The sequence below is a fragment of the Rutidosis leptorrhynchoides genome, chromosome 5 (assembly GCF_046630445.1).
Source record: "Rutidosis leptorrhynchoides isolate AG116_Rl617_1_P2 chromosome 5, CSIRO_AGI_Rlap_v1, whole genome shotgun sequence".
NCBI classification, from domain to species: domain Eukaryota; kingdom Viridiplantae; phylum Streptophyta; class Magnoliopsida; order Asterales; family Asteraceae; genus Rutidosis; species Rutidosis leptorrhynchoides.
Genome location: NC_092337.1, coordinates 8538188 through 8558091, shown reverse-complemented (window position 1 = coordinate 8558091; position 19904 = coordinate 8538188).

The window sequence follows — 19904 nt, the reverse complement described above, 5'->3', positions numbered from 1 at the left end:
ACTAGCACTATCCTTCGCACACGTTACCTTGTGAAGTATTTTTCATACGTGCACTCAAGGTGAGATCATAGTCCCATCTTTCAAACAACTTTTATGCTTTAAACTATGGGATGAGAAACATATACGTATCATACTTTTATACATTGAACACAAGTACGAAAACGAACATTCCACGTACGGGTTTGAACGAAAATCCTCAATTCAATTATCATTAGTTACACTTGCACGGTGTAAACGTTAACTTATATTATGTGATCACATGGGCTTGACGAGCCCCATTCGGACGGTTCGCTACCGTTAGCGAATGAAATATATTTTCGGGTCTAGTGTATATTCTAACACTACGCAAAGGGTGCAAAACAGTTAAGTTTGATAATTGGGTGCCCGTGAAACAAATAACAAACTTTGGAATGCAAATGATTTTGATAAGCATATTATATTAAATCTTGTGGTTCAAATGCAACGTTTACTAAAACACCTATGATTTCACCAACGTTTTCGTTGACAGTTTTCTATATGTTTTCTCAGGTCCTTGAAAGCTACTTGATACATGCTTCCGCACTCTTTTTGATACTTGCTTGGATGTCGTGTATACATGCATAGTTGGAGCGTCTTTTGACTACTTTAAATTTTGTCGCATGGGTTTCATTCGTACGTTAAACTTTGTAATGTAACTAGTCTTTTGACTACATTTGTAAACTTGAAACATCCTTTTGCTTATGAAATGAATGCGACATGTTTTGGTCAAACATCATGATTAAAGACTTATGACCATGTAACGGGACCTAAGTAGTCGGCGCCGTCAAACATGATTTGGTCGGGTCGCTACAGATGGTATCAGAGCGTTGGTTGTAGGGATTTAGAGTTCATTGGTATCAACCCCGAGTCCTAGGGTACATTAGTGAGTCTAGACTACAACCGGCATATAGACTTGAAGTAGGAATTACTTGACTACTTGTGCATTATACTCGAACTCGTCTATCATATCTAATTCTTATTCAATATTAATCTCACGTTACTTGATTCAATTGACGCGCCACCTTGACTATATGAATTAGTGTCGAATGCACATATGAATTAGGGTAATATAATTTTCGGGATTATATTATGGTGACTCATATGAACATTCCGACATTATGACATAAAGAATTTAAGGCGAGTCAAGGAAAATTTCTCTCTATCCTTATTCCATATCATGGTTAGTATTATTAAGAATACTAATCAACGGTATTCTTGTGTTTTGAAGGAACAATGCCTCCTCGTCGTGTGCCACGCCATGAGACTCCCGAACAAGCTCTACAATAAATGATAGCCACCGCCGTGGAAGCGGCCATGGCCGATCACTCCTCTAACAATAACAACAACCACAACAACAACAACAACAATGGAGCCGGTAACTCAAACGAAGGGTGCTCCTACAAATCCTTCATGGGGTGCAAACCTCACACTTTTGATGGAACCGGGGGACCGGTTGTACTCACTCGATGGTTCGAACAAACGGAAGCCGTTTTTAGCATAAGCGGTTGTCGTGACCAAGATAAAGTCAAATACTCCACTCACACCTTCGCCGGTGTCGCTCTTACATGGTGGAATACTTATGTACAATCGGTGGGTACCGATGAAGCTCACGCCCTCTCTTGGGCCGATTTAAGGGAAAAGATGGTCATCGAATATTTCCCTCGCGAAGAAACCCGAAAGCTCGAACAAGAGCTAAGAACCTTAGAGGCGGTCGGAAACGATCTCAAGGCCTATAATCAACGATTCGCCGAACTATCCTTGATGTGTCCAAACCTCGTGAACCCCGAATCTCAAAGGGTTGAACTTTATATGGATGGTCTTCCAAAGAGCATCAAACAAGGAGTGATGTCATCCAAACCCACTAACCTACAACAAGCTTTGAACATGGCCCGCCAATTGATCGAAACGGTTGACGAAATCATAGTTCTGGCACCTAAGGCCGAGGATAAATCGAGCGGCAACAAAAGAAAGTGGGAACCCTCCCAATCAAGCAACAACAACTTTGCTAAGAAGCCTTACACCTCCGACGCCAAGAAAAGTTATGGCGAAAATAAACCCTTTTGCAACAAATGCCACAAACACCACTATGGTGAATGTAGCAATCTATTTTGCCACCGGTGCCAAAGGGGTGGTCATGTGGCCAACGATTGTAGAAGTGCCGCCCCCGTCGCTCAAAAGGTGTCCAATGCACCAAAACCGGGTACTTGTTACGAATGTGGCCAAACGGGTCATTTTAGAAATGCATGTCCGAAGAAGAAAGCCAACACCAACACACGCGGACGAGCTTTCAACATCAACACCGAGGAAGCCCGAGATGACAATGAATTAGTCACGGGTACGTTTCTCCTCAACAACACTTATGTTACTTGTTTATTCGATTCGGGTGCCGATAAGAGTTTTGTATCCAAGACTTTGACTCATTCTTTTAACACTCCACCACTTCCACTAGATACCACCTATACCATTGAAGTGGCCAACGGAAAACTATTGAGTGCCGACACATATTACCGGGGGTGTACGTTAAACATTTTGGGTAATGAGTTTGAAATTGACTTGATACCCATGGAACTAGGGAGCTTCGATGTAATAATCGGTATGAATTGGCTAGCCAAAACGAAATCTCACATCCTTTGTGATCTTAACGTAATCCGAATCCCTATCGAGAATGGTGAACTTTTGATCGTCTATGGCGATAAGAGTTGCACCGGACTCAACCTCGTTTCGTGTATTAAAGTTAGAAAACTACCCTGTAAGGGTTGTTTTACGATCCTTGCTCACGTTAAGAAAGTCGAGTCCGATGAGAAGCACATCGATGATATGCCAATTGTTAGTGACTATTCCGATGTATTTCCTGACGAATTTCCGGGTCTTCCACCTCATCGACCGGTTGAATTCCAAATCGATCTTATTCCGGGAGCCACACCCGTAGCACTCTGATACCAACTGTGACGCCCCGTACAAAACCATCATGTACGGATCATCAACAACAGGATCATTACATGGTCAAACACTATATGCTGTTTGAAAACCGATTTGCATTCATGAAAAGATAACGTTTTACAAAAGGTAAATAGGAACATTAACAGGAGTACATGATACTAAGGTCATTACGAAGCTATTGTTTTGAAAATAACATAAGTTGCAAATGCAAAGTAAAAGTTTCATGCTTGAGACATCTCTAAGTAATGCAGCGGAAGTCTAACACAGCAAGTCTGTAACAGCAAGTCTATAACAGCCAGTCTAATACCAAGACAACAAGTTTAACAGCGGAAGCAACATCGTCTAAACACCTGAGAAATACATGCTTAAAAAGTCAACACGAATGTTGGTGAGCTATAGTTTGTTTGTAATCAGTAATGTAAAGTAGGCCACGAGATTTCAGTGCTTCAAACAAGCGTTTCAAATCAGTAATTCAAATCAGTATGATAAAGTATATGTATAACCGTGGGCACCCGGTAACTAAACTTAACGTTTATAACCCCCTGAAAGTACACTTCGCGAGTGCATATGTTCACGAAGTATTAAACACCCGTTAAATGCTAGCGCGACTAGCCCGAGTGGGGATGTCAAACCCTATGGATCCATATCTAAGATTCGCGTTCACCGGTTCAAAAACCAATGACTAAATGTTACCGTGTTAAGGGGAATGTTTATGCCGTTGTATAACCCACACACATATAAAGTTTAAGTACTCGTGCCTAGTATGTAAAACGTAAAAAGCGCATGTATTCTCAGTCCCAAAATAATTAAAGTAAAAAGGGATGCTATAACTCACAGTGATAAAAGCGGTAAAGTTGGTAATGAAAGTACGCAAGTAGTAAGTCGGTCCGAAAGGTTGTCAACCTAAATCAAGGGTTACTAGGTCAGTAGGTTGTCTTTATAAATTCTAATAGTGCATAAAATAAGTTTAAGTGTCATCATCATCATCATTCATCATCATAAAAGCTAAGTAAGTTCGACAAGAATAGAGATCGAAACAATAGGCTGAATTCGGTCAGCTGCTACGACCTCTACGTAAATCTAAAAGATGCATAGTCAGTGGCTATGGCTCCGTATGTGAGTCCCATAACATCTGACCAATTTTTAGAACCTAACTCGTCTTCGTTTGACCGTGGTGACGGTTTAAGTGCGAGTAGGTCAGAAATTTCAGCACAACGTTAATAGGGTGTAGTGACTCTCGGAGGGCCATAAATCCTAAACCGTAACTCGGATTAAGACGAGGCCTAAACGGAAAATCATCTACTCGAACCGAACTAACTGAAAATAAACTTTCTAGTAGCCCAGGTGGCCTGATCAGATACGAAAAATAGTAGGTAAGTGCTCCGGTGGGGTTCTTGGTGCTTGATGCACATCAAGGTTCTCATCCTTGATGCTTGTAGCTTCAAGTGTACAACTCGTTGATGGTTTAGCATCACTTTTGACCAAGATTCACCATCAATACACAATATGTTAAGACCAAGTAAGAACACAACTCATTCATGAGTCTTAGATGGATGATGAACCAAGGTTACATCATATCCTTAGTCTGAACACAATTCCAATTCACAATAACAACTAAAGCTACAAACTTTACATCAATCTAACAAGTATGAACACAATCTAAGTCAAATGAGGTGATGGAACCCTAAGCTAGAGAGCTTGGATCCTATTCACACAAGTTACAAGGTTGCAAAGCTAGAAAGCTTGAACCTTTAAGTGTTCTTGAAGATCTTGAAGCATAAAGCTTGGATCTTTAAGATATATGAAGATAACAAACACAAGTTTGAATCTTTTTCACAAAACAACATGATCAAAGCAAAAAGAACTTAGATGTAACAAAAAGATATGAAGATTCAAGCTAGAAAGCTTGCATCTTGATTGTTCTTGAAGATCTTGAAGCATAAAGCTTGGATCTTGAAGATGCATGAAGATTACAAACAAAAGTTTGAATCTTTATCATAAAATAGAAAGATCAAATTATAAAAGAAGTAGATCTACAAAAGATTTGAAGATTCAAGCTAAAAAGCTTGAATCTTCCATGTTCTTGAAAGATTCATGCTTGAATCAACAAGATATAAGTAAGATCAAAGCTAAAAGGAACTTTGATCTCCATAAAATGATGATGATGATCATGAATTTGAAAAGAAAAAGAAGAAGGAAAAGAAGACTTACAAGTAATGCTAGAAAGGAAAGAAAGAAAGAAAGAACAAGTGTGTGAAAAACTAAAATGATCAAGTGTGGAAATGAGGGACTAAAGGCTAGTATTTATTGGCATAATTTCACTTGGATTGATGACATGGCAAGGCCATTTGGCCGAAATTTTTAGGAGGGGAGGGGGAGACACCATGTTGCTTTTTGGTTAGTGGTTGTCTAAAATGTGTCATTTTGCTAGAATCCCATGTGACAATTAGATAAACCTTATCCATTATGCTAGTATGACTCATTAATTAATTTATTTATTATTTATTTATTATTATGGGTCACTAGTAATAATACTTGGGCTAATTAATTGGGTCACTAGCTAGAGTAGGGTGGGATTGAGCCCAACAAGGTAAAAAGTCCAATAAGGCTAACTATTGGGCTTTAGCAATTAAATAAATAAAATTAAGCATCCAAAGGCCCAAGTAATTATTATTATAAAATAATAATTAATATTTTGCAGTCCAAAAGTTCCGGTTCCGAAATAAGTCAAACGTACGCAGTCCGCGATTTATTCGTAACGGCAAGTAACACTAACGGTTATAAAGCATCCAATGGACAAGTTAAGCATTCCACATACACTAAGGCACGTTTTAAGGTATATACATATATAAAACACGTATATCAAGTTTCCGAAGCATAAAGCAATGCAGTACGCACAAATACGCAGTTTTGCAAAAAATACAAGGCATAAAAGCAAGTCGAAAAAGTCGGGTCGTTACATTACCCACCTGTTAATGGAAATTTCGTCCCGAAATTTGAGAAGTGACTAAAAATGGTACCGTATTTAAATAAGAAGTAGCGTATCAAAGTTTCGAAAGATTCGTGGACTCAGAAGTGAGCTATTTACCTTGAAAGGTACTCGGGCGTATAAAAGTAAGAATAGGTATATACTATTAACTAAATCTCTTGTCCGAAGAGATCAACAAATTTATTTCGTTTCTGGCTAACATGAGTACGTCATCTGAATATATACCCACAAAAGGAAAGATGACGTTTTTAGCCTTAAAGGCATCTTCAGTAAGCTGGATGCATGGAATACATCATGAAAGTTATCAAACTCATCTAAAACATTAAGCGCTTATGTCGCAATACCAAGCTGACAGGTAGAATGGAAAACATGGTGATCACGACCATGCGATTTGGTGTCTGGATCGTGTTAGCCACGGATTTTACTAATCCCTAAATTTCGAAAGGAGACCATAGGTATAAAGAACCCGATATTTAAGAATGTTTCATTTCACTAAATGAATCGAAATTTTAGCTGAAAGCGACTAATCGGACTTATATGCAATGCAAGCCATAATTATTTATAGTGTCTTCAGGACGGTCTGAACGAACAATGAGGGATATCACCTTAGTTTACCATACTGTAGGTGAACTTATCCTTAGATGGAATGAAAGCACCGGTCCATAATGTAACTTTATCCTTTCAGTTACATGTTGAGGTTAGGGTTAACATTAACTAGAACAACATATAATTGCAACCAACGAAGGAAGGAATGTGTAGAGTAACCACATCCGTGTTACAGATGTTTTAAGCAGTCCCTTCCAAGAGGATAACAAGATTCATAGATTCTTAAAGTATTTTATACTACATTTCCGAAAGAAAATCGCACGAAAGGTGTAATATTTGAACGAGAGTGAACTCTTCGAGCAGATTGATCCGAATTTATCCTTATACTTATGGGGATGCGCGGATGAGAAGATACGTGAACTCTTGGTCATAAAGAATGGTTTTCTCCGAGTGAAAAGAATCTCAAAAATGATTTCTTTCATCCCAACATTACAGATGAGGTTTATGAGGATGTTGCGATTAGCCGTGAAATTTTGAGAATAGAAACCCACCTAGTGCCTTCCCTACAATAGGGTGACCACCAAGTGTACCTCAGAAAACTGATTTATCGGCCCGCGTTTTTGCCATGTTTAACCTTAAAAGGAATATTTTATGAGCGCAAAGACTTCCTAACAAATTTTATAAATCTGCCATCCAAAGTGGCTCAAGAGTTTTTAACAAAGATCTTAATCGTAAGCTTTATCCCTAAACGGAGGACGAGAAAAAGTGTAATCCATACATGGTGTAGTCCAATGCGAAAACCTTTAATAAAATCAACCAAGGAAGTTTTGAAAAACCTTTAAACGTTTGATGTGACAACATAAACGGAACGAAGTTCTTAGTAAATTTAGAAATATGTACAACGTGTACCATTTTGCATAAAACTATTTGACTTAAGTTAAACAACTCATTAAAGGAGCGATTGTTAAATAATTTGAAGGTATAACTTAGTAGGTATTAACCAAAATAAGTAAGGGTAAATTTGTTAACTTAATTATATATACATATATAATTTTATAAATTGCGTAAGTGACCGAAAAATTTTATTACTTTCATTTGTCCATAATCTCGTGCGGACCGCATAAATAAGCAACGTGTAAAATCAAAATATTTTGATAAATATAGTTTTTCGTATTTCAGAGGTTATGAGTTGAAAAAGGTCGAGTGAAAAATCTTTAAATCATCGGTTGATATGTTACTAGGTAATGAAAACTAATGACTTAAATGTAGTTTTGAAAATTATCAGGACCTAAGTTTTTGGCCCAAAAATGTTCACGTGCGAACCCGTTACTAAAAAGTGAGGTATGAAGGATAGAGCATGAGGATGAGAAGTTAATTGTTTCTTGACTTTGCAAAAATGCCAAACAGGTTATGGCCAATATTAAAGTCGGAGTACTGATGATGTTAATATCGCTAGATGAGAATCCCTTGGAATAAGTCAGGACTTTGAGTTGTGTAAGATAGAGCATCGCTCGGACAGGTGTGAAGGATAAGATCCCTAGGGTAACGCAGTAATTTTGAATGGTTTAAGTGTTGATGGATGCCCGAAGGCTCTGCATGACATGGTAGTAAGTGCCTTCATCACATACACACCCATGAATCTCTCGGTTTCGATGGTTGTAAAGTCTCCATGAAGACTTGGATACGAATAAGCAACGAAAAATTTTATATTGACAAGCAACGAAAATTTTATAAAAATTGTTTAAGGTGACAATGTAAGAAAAGAAACCAAGGTCTTAGCAAACTAGGGTTATGTGCAACACTTACCATTTTAAGGTAAAATATCTTTTGAATAAAAAGCTTTGATTTGTAAAAGTGAAAGTAAAATTTCATGTGTACTAGTCAAAATAAGTAATTATTTAACATATACGGTTTCTAAAATTTGTACGAATGGCAATAAAATAAATTTTTATAAAACTTTGAGAGGATCGCACAGTAAAATAGTCTGTGTAAAATTTTGGCAAACAAATTTTCATATTTCGGAGATTACAAGTTGGGAAAAGATCGAGTAAAAGATTTTTGAAAATTTCGGGTGACACTTGAGGTAATAAAAACTATTGAATTTAAATGTGGTTGATGGCTTTTAGTAGGACATAAGTCCTCTGACCAAAAATGCTTAAGTGTGAAGTTGTTGCTTATAAGTGTGATACGAGTGGGAGAGTATGAGGATGGGAATTAACTACCCATTGATTTTAGAAATTTTGAACTGGTACGACTAATATTGGCGTAAGAAGGATGATGATACGATTATCATCAAATAAGAAATCTCTCGGAGTAAGTTAGGATTTAGAGTCGCGTAAGAATGAGTATCAAATAAGATTCCTGGCCAGTCCTTAAGATAGAATTTGAATTGCCGAAGTGACGGGATACATTTTCCTTTATGTATCGTTGTGCAGGTTTGTCCATTGTATCGGTTCCTTTCATGGCTAAAAAGTGAGCAGATTTGGTGAGGCGGTCAACGATAACCCAGATGGTGTCATAACTGCCTATTGTTTTTGGTAGTCTTCAGGATGAAATCCATCGTCATCCCTTCCCATTTCCATTGTGGGATCTCGGGTTGTTGAAGTAACCCAGATGGCTTCTGGCTCACCATTCTCACGAGGTATACGAATAATATTCTTACTATAAATAACTTACGCTTTCATCCTTGAAAGCCAATCTGTTCCAACTATTTCATCAAAGCTTCCTATCTTGATGAGTATTAGGTTAATCTTAAAGTCCATTCCAACTAAATCTTATTATACTATCGCGAAAAATTCCATCAACCTTCTCAAATAACATCAAGCAGGTAACTAATCCTTTCCAACTACTACTATAAAACTTCCAAGTTTCGTCGGCATGAGGTCATCTCCAAATGACCCACCTGTTAATTATAAGATACTACCTTAAATCATTCCTCTATCTCTGCCAGCTTACCATTAGTTTGTCCTATAGAATACTTAAATCTCATGGTTGTTGATGGCTTATTAGTCATAACGCTAAGGTTCTTAGATATAAGGTTTCTATTGCTCTAGTATTAAACAAATTCGAAACGTACCCTAACTAAAATTAGGATCCATGCGAGTTTCCATAGCTGAGATAACGATTGCTCTACCGCAAGTAAGTCCAAAGTTTTTCCTGTTTGAGAACTTTTTCCTTAAGTATCCAGGGTGTCTATATCTATAACAAATTTTCGGGTTATCAATTCTGCAATCCAGGCCCTTCTCTTACAGTATCTAGGCTAAGTGGTTATTCCTACCTTTATCAGACCATAATGCGTATACTCAAGTGGTTCCTACCAAAATTTTCCTCGAATCACTTCATATTCCTTATCTAGTAACATTGGGACTTCTGCATGATTCACTTCAATATAACCACACTGGCCTGGCGTCATTATATTGTACTAAATCGTACGTTCATTCCAATATCACTCCATATGGTCAATGTAACGTGATCGCTTCCAGTTCTACTCAATTTCATCTAATGGTGCTTTATCTATGCAATCTCAAAACAAAACCTACATAATTAATCTCACGGTTTCTTGGTGTGAGTGCGTAGGTTCCGTAGGTTATGCATCAATGCCTAAATGTCCCGAAATTTCTTCAAAATGTTCGGGTTCAGGTAATGTCGTTAGGTTCCTTTCTAGAGATTCAATCCGGGTCTCATGTCGAGCTGTACGTGTAGCAAGTAGTAATACGATATGTTTTGAGGCGACTCCCAAGTCTTTGGGTATGGCTGAGCATCAGTGAATGATACTATGACCTTGTGAAAGGAGATGTCCTCCCTGACTTCTCGAATGCCTAAGAGTGTTAGGGACCTAAGTCTAGAAGTGTCGTTAGATCGTCGAGTAGTGGTGAAGGATGAAAGAGATAAGTGACGATCATGAAATCGTACGGGATATGGGTCAACTTGTGGGAACTGAACAACCTTATGTTGTTCATACGTTGTACGTGGCTAATTAGGGTGAGCTCGGGCGGTGGGACAGGGTGCGGTTACTCCGACAAGTCCTCGCATATCTCCTCCTCCGAGGATCAACTTTAGTGGGCGTGTAATCCAAGGGGTACTCCTACTAGATTGCGTGAAGTAATGTTTCGATCTCCGGAACAGTGGAACGGTATTAACAGGCGGATTACAATACTAATCCTTAGGGCTAGACGAGTGGGGAAAAGGGTTCAGAAAAACATCTGAACTAGGAAAGGTAAGTTTTCCAAGTCGGTACAGCGAATAGCAGGCATGAAGCAAGCACGTAATCAGGTACTACAGCAACCTAGATCGTCTACAGCAGTATATAGCATGGCAATATTAACAGTACTAAACAGGAGTAACATGCAATCGGAAGCAGATAGTAGCATGCAGTAGCTAGAAAAAGCATGCAACGAGTTTACATAGCAGTAAAAGGAAACGGTAGCATGCAGCAAGTTCATACAGCAGTAAAAGTATGCAGTGGCATGCAGTAGTAATAAGCAGTAACATGTAGTAATATAACACAGTAGCATGCAGCAGGTTCCGCCGAAACAAGTAAACAGGCAAGTTGTAGATTAGTCCTATTAGCGAATCCTAACGGTCAAGACTCACTAATGCAACCTAATTCCCTACAACCAATGCTCTGATACCAACTGTGACGCCCCGTACAAAACCATCGTGTACGGATCATCAATAACAGGATCATTACATGGTCAAACACTATATGCTGTTTGAAAACCGATTTGCATTCATGAAAAGATAACGTTTTACAAAAGGTAAATAGCAACATTAACAGGAGTACATGATACTAAGGTCATTACGAAGCTATTGTTTTGAAAATAACATAAGTTGCGAATGCAAAGTAAAAGTTCCATGCTTGAGACATCTCTAAGTAATGCAGCGGAAGTCTAACACAGCAAGTCTGTAACAGCAAGTCTATAACAGCCAGTCTAATACCAAGACATCAAGTTTAACAGCGGGAGCAACATTGTCTAAACACCTGAGAAATACATGCTTAAAAAGTCAACACCAATGTTGGTGAGCTATAGTTTGTTTGTAATCAGTAATGTAAAGTAGGCCACGAGATTTCAGTGCTTCAAACAAGCGTTTCAAATCAGTAATTCAAATCAGTATGATAAAGTATATGTATAACCGTGGGCACCCGGTAACTAAACTTAATGTTTATAACCCCCTGAAAGTACACTTGGCGAGTGCGTATGTTCACGAAGTATTAAACACCCGTTAAATGCTAGCGCGACTAGCCCGAGTGGGGATGTCAAACCCTATGGATCCATATCTAAGATTCGCGTTCACCGGTTCAAAAACCAATGACTAAATGTTACCGTGCTAAGGGGAATGTTTATGACGTTGTATAACCCACACACATATAAAGTTTAAGTACTCGTGCCTAGTATGTAAAACATAAAAAGCGCATGTATTCTCAGTCCCAAAATAATTAAAGTAAAAAGGGATGCTATAACTCACAGTGATAAAAGCGATAAAGTTGGTAATGAAAGTACGCAAGTAGTAAGTCTGTCCGAAGGGTCGTCAACCTAAATCAAGGGTTACTAGGTCAGTAGGTTGTCTTTATAAATTCTAATAGTGCATAAAATAAGTTTAAGTGTCATCATCATCATCATTCATCATCATAAAAGCTAAGTAAGTTCGACAAGAATAGAGATCGAAACAATAGGATGAATTCAGTCAGCTGCTACGACCTCTACGTAAATCGAAAAGATGCATAGTCAGTGGCTATGGCTCTGTATGTGAGTCCCATAACAGCTGACCAATTTTTAGAACCTAACTCGTCTTCGTTTGACCGTGGCGACGGTTTAAGTGCGAGTAGGTCAGAAATTTCAGCACAACGTTAATAGGGTGTAGTGACTCTCGGAGGGCCATAAATCCTAAACCGTAACTCGGATTAAGACGAGACCTAAATGGAAAATCATCTACTCGAACCGAACTAACTGAAAATCAACTTTCCAGTAGTCCAGGTGGCCTGATCAGATACGAAAAACAGTAGGTAAGTGCTCCGGTGGGGTTCTTGGTGCTTGATGCTCATCAAGGTTCTCATCCTTGATGCTTGTAGCTTCAAGTGTACAACTCGTTGATGGTTTAGTATCACTTTTGACCAAGATTCACCATCAATACACAATATGTTACGACCAAGTAAGAACACAACTCATTCATGAGTCTTAGATGGATGATGAACCAAGGTTATATCATATCCTTAGTCTTAACACAATTCCAATTCACAATAACAACTAAAGCTACAAACTTTACATCAATCTAACAAGTATGAACACAATCTAAGTCAAATGAGGTGATGGAACCCTAAGCTAGAGAGCTTGGATCCTATTCACACAAGTTACAAGGTTGCAAAGCTAGAAAGCTTGAACCTTTAAGTGTTCTTGAAGATTTTGAAGCATAAAGCTTGGATCTTTAAGATATATGAAGATAACAAACACAAGTTTGAATCTTTTTCACAAAACAACATGATCAAAGTAAAAAGAACTTAGATCTAACAAAAAGATATGAAGATTCAAGCTAGAAAGCTTGCATCTTGATTGTTCTTGAAGATCTTTAAGCATAAAGCTTGGATCTTGAAGATGCATGAAGATTACAAACAAAAGTTTGAATCTTTATCATAAAATAGAAAGATCAAAGTATAAAAGAAGTAGATCTACAAAAGATATGAAGATTCAAGCTAAAAAGCTTGAATCTTCCATGTTCTTGAAAGATTCATGCTTGAATCAACAAGATATAAGTAAGATCAAAGCTAAAAGGAACTTTGATCTCCATAAAATGATGATGATGATCATGAATTTGAAAAGAAAAAGAAGAAGGAAAAGAAGACTTACAAGTAATGCTAGAAAGGAAAGAAAGAAAGAAAGAACAAGTGTGTGAAAAACCAAAATGATCAAGTGTGGAAATGAGGGACTAAAGGCTAGTATTTATAGGCATAATTTCACTTGGATTGATGACATGGCAAGGCCATTTGGTCGAAATTTTGAGGAGGGGAGGGGGAGACACCATGTTGCTTTTTGGTTAGTGGTTGTCTAAAGTGTGTCGTTTTGCTAGAATCCCATGTGACAATTAGATAAACCTTATCCATTATGCTAGTATGACTCATTAATTAATTTATTTATTATTTATTTATTATTATGGGTCACTAGTAATAATACTTGGGCTAATTAATTGGGTCACTAGCTAGAGTAGGGTGGGCTTGAGCCCAACAAGGTAAAAAGTCCAATAAGGCTAACTATTGGGCTTTAGCAATTAAATAAATAAAATTAAGCATCCAAAGGTCCAAGTAATTATTATTATAAAATAATAATTAATATTTTGCAGTCCAAAAGTTTCGGTTCCGAAAAAAGTCAAACGTACGCGCAGTCCGCGGTTTATTCGTAACGGCAAGTAACACTAACGGTTATAAAGCATCCAATGGACAAGTTAAGCATTCCACATACACTAAGGCACGTTTTAAGGTATATACGTATATAAAACACGTATATCAAGTTTCCGAAGCATAAAGCAACGCAGTACGCACAAATACGCAGTTTCGCAAAAAATACAAGGCATAAAAGCAAGTCGAAAAAGTCGGGTCGTTACAGAAGTTCAATTTCTTGGTCATGTTGTAAGTGACCAAGGTATTAAAGTCGATCCATTGAAAATCGAAGCCATTAGTAAATGGGAGACTCCTACTACACCTACTCACATTCGTCAATTCTTGAGTCTCGCCGGATACTACCGTAGATTCATCAAGGATTTTTCTTTGGTTGCTCGTCCTCTAACCGCTTTAACTCACAAGGGAAAGAAATTCAATTGGGTGACCGAACAAGAATCCGCATTTCAAATCTTGAAAACAAAGCTAACCACCGCTCCTATCTTGTCACTTCCCGAAGGCAATGACGATTTTGTTTTGTATTGCGATGCCTCGAAACATGGTTTTGGGTGTGTGTTGATGCAACGAACGAAAGTCATTTCTTATGCTTCTCGACAACTCAAAATTCATGAACGAAACTATACGACACATGATCTCGAACTCGGAGCCGTTGTCTTTGCACTTAAAATGTGGAGACACTATCTTTATGGAACCAAGAGTACTATCTTTACCGATCACAAAAGCCTCCAACACATCTTCGACCAAAAGCAACTAAACATGAGACAACGACGGTGGATTGAAACCTTAAACGATTACGATTGCGAGCTTCGTTACCATCCCGGGAAGGCAAATGTAGTAGTCGATGCCTTAAGTCGAAAAGAAAGAGCGGTGCCTCTTCGTGTCCGAGCCTTAAACATTACCATCCACACCAACCTTAATAGCCAGATTCGGGTAGCCCAAGATGAGGCTCTCAAGGATGAAAACATTTCACATGAGCTGATAACGCCAAAATTATACATGTTTATTGTCGTTATTTCGATCCAATGTTGTTCCATTTGTATGTAATTGTTATACGTATGTATTGTAATTCATGTACATTTGTAAAAAGTCCATTGTGAATGAATAAATGAAGACCAACAGCGAAAACAGAGTTAAAACGAAGATCGAATACGTAAAACAGCCCGAAACCACTGAAACAGATCCAAATGCGGCGCATCTCTCTTAGATGCGGCGCATCTTTACACCAAATAACTCCCGACAGTTTCAGATGCGGAGCATGAAGACTTCTGGGCCAGAATAGCAACAGATGCGGCGCATCTGAGATCGATGTGGTGCATCTGTCCCAGATGCGGGGCATCTGACCCCTGACGACAGTCCTGAGTGCAGAATCGAGCTGGAATCTACTAAACGTAAAGAGATGCGGCGCATCCCAAAGAGATGCGGCGCATCTGGTCACTTTCTGGCCAAAATACCTAACTTTTGAGGCTATTTAATGAAGCAAATGGTTACTTACTTGAGGGACCTTCACTACTACGTTCTCCCCCAGTTTTAAGACGATTTTAAAGGTCCAAGGAAGGCTGTAAGTTAATCTCCACTCTTTCAATATCAATATTAAGCTAGGATCGTTTTCGCAATTGGTACTATTATTCTATATCTTTTTAACACGAATTCAACTTGTATTTACTGTTTCATTAGTTCTACTATAATTATGTTAGGCTAAAAGCCTTGTGTGTTTGCTTCAATGTAAGATTTATGGCTTGGGATTGTTCTATACTTTGATGTTATGCTAGTTATACATATGTTTGATTGATTTAATTATCTAGTTCAACCGTAAGAACCATTGTTATGCATGTTTAGATCATTACTTCAATTATATAGATTGCAACCTATTAATGTGAGTTAACTAGGAAAACAATCTATACTTCAATACATCTAGTAATCTAGACGATTAGATACATACACTTAAGTGATTTTGTTATGTGTTTAATTCGGTAATTGAATAAGTTCCAAAGCAACATAGTTATGAAATTACCTCAAGTGATTGTTGTAATTAAGGTTTCACGTGAGTTTAACTGGGTTGAATCTAGTTAGTTAATCAATCTAAATCACCATGTTCTTTCAAGAAATCCATTGTTGTAATTATCTTTATATTCTAGTTCAATTATACGAGTTATGACTTGATTTATGTGAATTTATCAAAGGCTATAATTTGTACTTCAACACCTAGTGATCTAGACACCTATATGTGAATATAGGATGGTAATTGGATGATATTTAGGTTTTACAATCATGTAGTTTACTTAGAGTGATCTTAGTAAATTAGGTTTTATGTGAATTTAACTAAGAAAGAATCCTGTTGATTAAACATAGTTCTTAAGTTTATAGATATTGTGAAATTGATATAAACTACTCTATTGTAACTATCGCATAACGGTTTTAATTATAAAAGAACAATTCCTGTCATCTATCAAGCATAGAAGTAAACACCGCATTCTCATTATTGTCATTCATTAGATTTATTTACTGTTTCGTTAAACAAAAACACAACTTCAAATATAAACCCCCTTTTTAGAATAATTAATCGTGGTAAAATCATTTAAACAAACTTCTCCCTGTGGATCGAACTGGTCAATTTACTTGCTAGTTACTACATGATCGGGTTTTAGTTGCCTGTATTATGTGTTAATTATTAAGCATATTGTCTACATTTTAAAGGTTACGTCTTGACACATCAACTTTTTGGCGCCGCTGTCGGGGAGCGGTTTTGTTAAAAGATTTTAATAAACTTTGAATTATTCGATCCTTTTGTATGAATTCAATTCCTAGAAAAGTTACTTTTTATTGTAAGCTTGTATTTTTGCAATTGGTTTGTTTGTGGTGTTGTGATTGCAGGATAGGCATTAGTGCATGAATCTACGTTCTTCCAACTCTAATTTAATTCCTTCATATCCTGAACCTGAAAGAGAACTTCACTAACGCTTAAGAGCTCAAGAAGTAGAATCTCTTGCTCAAGGTTTAGAATCACTTTCGTTAGATTCTAACTCTGAACCAATTGTTCAACCAATCATCGAGCCAGTCATTAAAGAAGAGGAAGAGATGACTGCTATAAATCAAACGATGGATGCTTTGATGAAGGCAACAAGGACAGGACAAGGCCACGCAACTGTTCAACCTACGATGACTGATGGTTTTGAAATAAAGGGGCAATTTCTCCACATGGTGACTGATACATGTCAATTCGGTGGAGCCCCAAATGAGGATGCTAACGAGCATCTTCGTAAGTTTGTAAGCATTTGCAAGCTTTTCAAAATCAAAGATGTCTCCGATGAAGTTGCATGTCTAAAAATCTTTCCATGGTCCCTAAAGGATGATGCAAGAGATTGGCTAGACTCATTACCGGAAGGTTATATTGAAAACTGGAATGATATAATGGACAAATTTTTGTCAGAATTCTTCCCCGCTTCGAAAGCAGCAAAATTGCAAAGTGACATAAATCACTTCAAGCAAAAGTCTAACGAGACTCTTTATGAAGCTTGGACCCGATTTAATAAAATGCTTAGGGTATGTCCTCAACACGGGTTGAATACATTCCAAAAAGTCCAAATTTTCTATAAAGGAGTCAATGTGGCTACCCGGAAGGATATAGATGTTGAAGCAGGAGGATCAATCATGAAAAAAACGCCCGAAGACGCTCACACGATAATTGATGATATAGCAGCCCATTCTCATAATTGGCATCAGGAGATGGAATTCTCAAGATCGTCAACAGTTGCTAATGTCGAAAGCAACGATGAAATCGCTGCATTAAAAGTTCAATTGGCAAATCAAGCAAGGCAAATCGAAAAGGTAACCAAAGAAATGCACGCTATCAGGGTAGGGTGCGAGTTGTGCCAAGGTCCCCATCTCACACGAGATTGTGACCAAACGACGATGGAAGAGCAAGCAAATTTCCTAGGTTACATGCGAAAAGGTGAGATGAATTTTGACGACTTTCCGGCGGTTGAAGCAAATAACCGGAAATATCCTCCTGCCAACAGTTATCAAATAGGAGGACCTTCAAGTTCAAACAACAACTACCACAGAGGGAATGCAGGTTACCAAAATAACCGAAATTTCCAGAATCAAAATCAAAGAAATACACCACCGGGTTACAATCATCTAAACAATCGTAATCAACCCCCACAAAATTACCAAAATAATTTCCAACACAATCAATCATAAGCACAACCACAAGCACTTATACAACCACAACCTGAGAAGAAATCCGGTTTAGAAGATCTGTTGAGAGATTTTATGGTTAAACACGAACAAAATGCAGAAATTCAAACTCAGCAAATTCGCAATCAACAAGCTACGATTCAAAACTTAGAAAGGGATGTTGGAAGGATCTCACAGTTACTAGCAGAGAGACCACCTGGTGCTCTCCCCTCAAATACTCAAGTGAATCCTAGTAACAATCAAACAAGGAATGAGCATGTAAATGCTATAACCACTAGAAGCGGTTTAACTACTAACCCATAGACCCTTAAGTCCCCGGAAGTTTCCTTGTCTCCTTCTGTTTTGCAGGTGCCTCTTGATATAGATGAGCATGTTGAAAAAGAGCAAGAGAAAGGTGATCCACCGGAGGTCATATCGAAGAAAAGTGAAGAACCACCAGTGAAGGTGTACAAGGCACCTATTCCATACCCAAGAAAGACAGACTCGCGAGCCAATATCAGAAATTTGCGGATATGATCAAGCAAATCAGCATTAACATGCCACTCGCAGAGGTTCTTAAGGGTATGCCCCATTACGGGAAGTTTTTGAAAGATCTCATATCCTCGAAAGGAAAATACCAAGAAGTATCTGCCACATTCCTCCATGAGGAGTGTTCGGCCATCTTGAAAAAGCAAAATGTACCTCCAAAATTGGGATATCCGGGTAGTTTTATCATACCATGTATGATGGGTGATTCGGTAGTGTATGATGCGCTAGCCGACCTAGGTGCAAGTGTTAACCTAATGCCTTACTCTTTATACTTGAAACTTGACTTAGGAGATTTGAAACCAACCCGGATGGGTATTCGATTAGCAAACTAATCATTTGATACTCCCATAGGTATAGCCGAGGATATTCTTGTAAAAGTTGGCTCACTTGTCTTTCCCGTCGACTTTGTTATTCTAGAAATGCAAGAGGACACAAAAGTTCCTATCATTTTAGGACGTCCTTTCCTTAACACTGCAAATGCTATCATTAATGTCCAAAAAGAACAATTAAGTCTAGGTGTGGGAGACGAGAGAATAGTTTGTAATATTGACAAAGCCATGAAAAGACCCACTTCCACCGATGACTCTTGTTTTCAAATTGATGTTATAAACTTTTGTGTTGAGAATGAATTACAGGAGCTACTTGAAATTGATACCTCGGGGTTTGCCCCGGTGAGTGAAAGTGAATATTTCAATATTGATGAGGATTTTGATGAGTTGATGAAAGCGGTCACGGATGATGAGACCATGAAAGAAGAATTTCCTAAGGAAGAAGAATCATTTGAAGATATCGGAAATAAAGATAGATTCCGAATAAAGAATTCCTTGGAAGAACCACCCGTACTAGAGCTTAAGGAGCTACCCAAACACTTGGAGTATGCTTACCTCGAAGGTACATCTCAATTGCCAGTAATTATTGATTCACATCTTTCCGGTAACAAGAAGAAAAGGTTAATCTCTGTTTTGAAAACCCATAAAAAGGCTATAGCCTGGAAAATGACCGACATTCCAGGGATAAACCCGTCTTATTGTACACATAAAATTCTCCTTGAAAATGACTTCAAACCAGTAGTACAAAGACAATGCAGGCTAAATCCCAACATGAAAGAGGTTGTTAAAAAGGAGGTAGTCAAGCTTCTTGACGCCGGGTTAATCTACCCCATCTCCGATAGTCCTTGGGTTAGTCCAGTACAAGTAGTACCTAAAAAGGGGGGTATAACCGTTATTGTAAATGAAAAAGACGAACTCGTTCCAACTAGAACGGTTACCGGATGGAGAGTCTGTATTGATTACAGGCGTC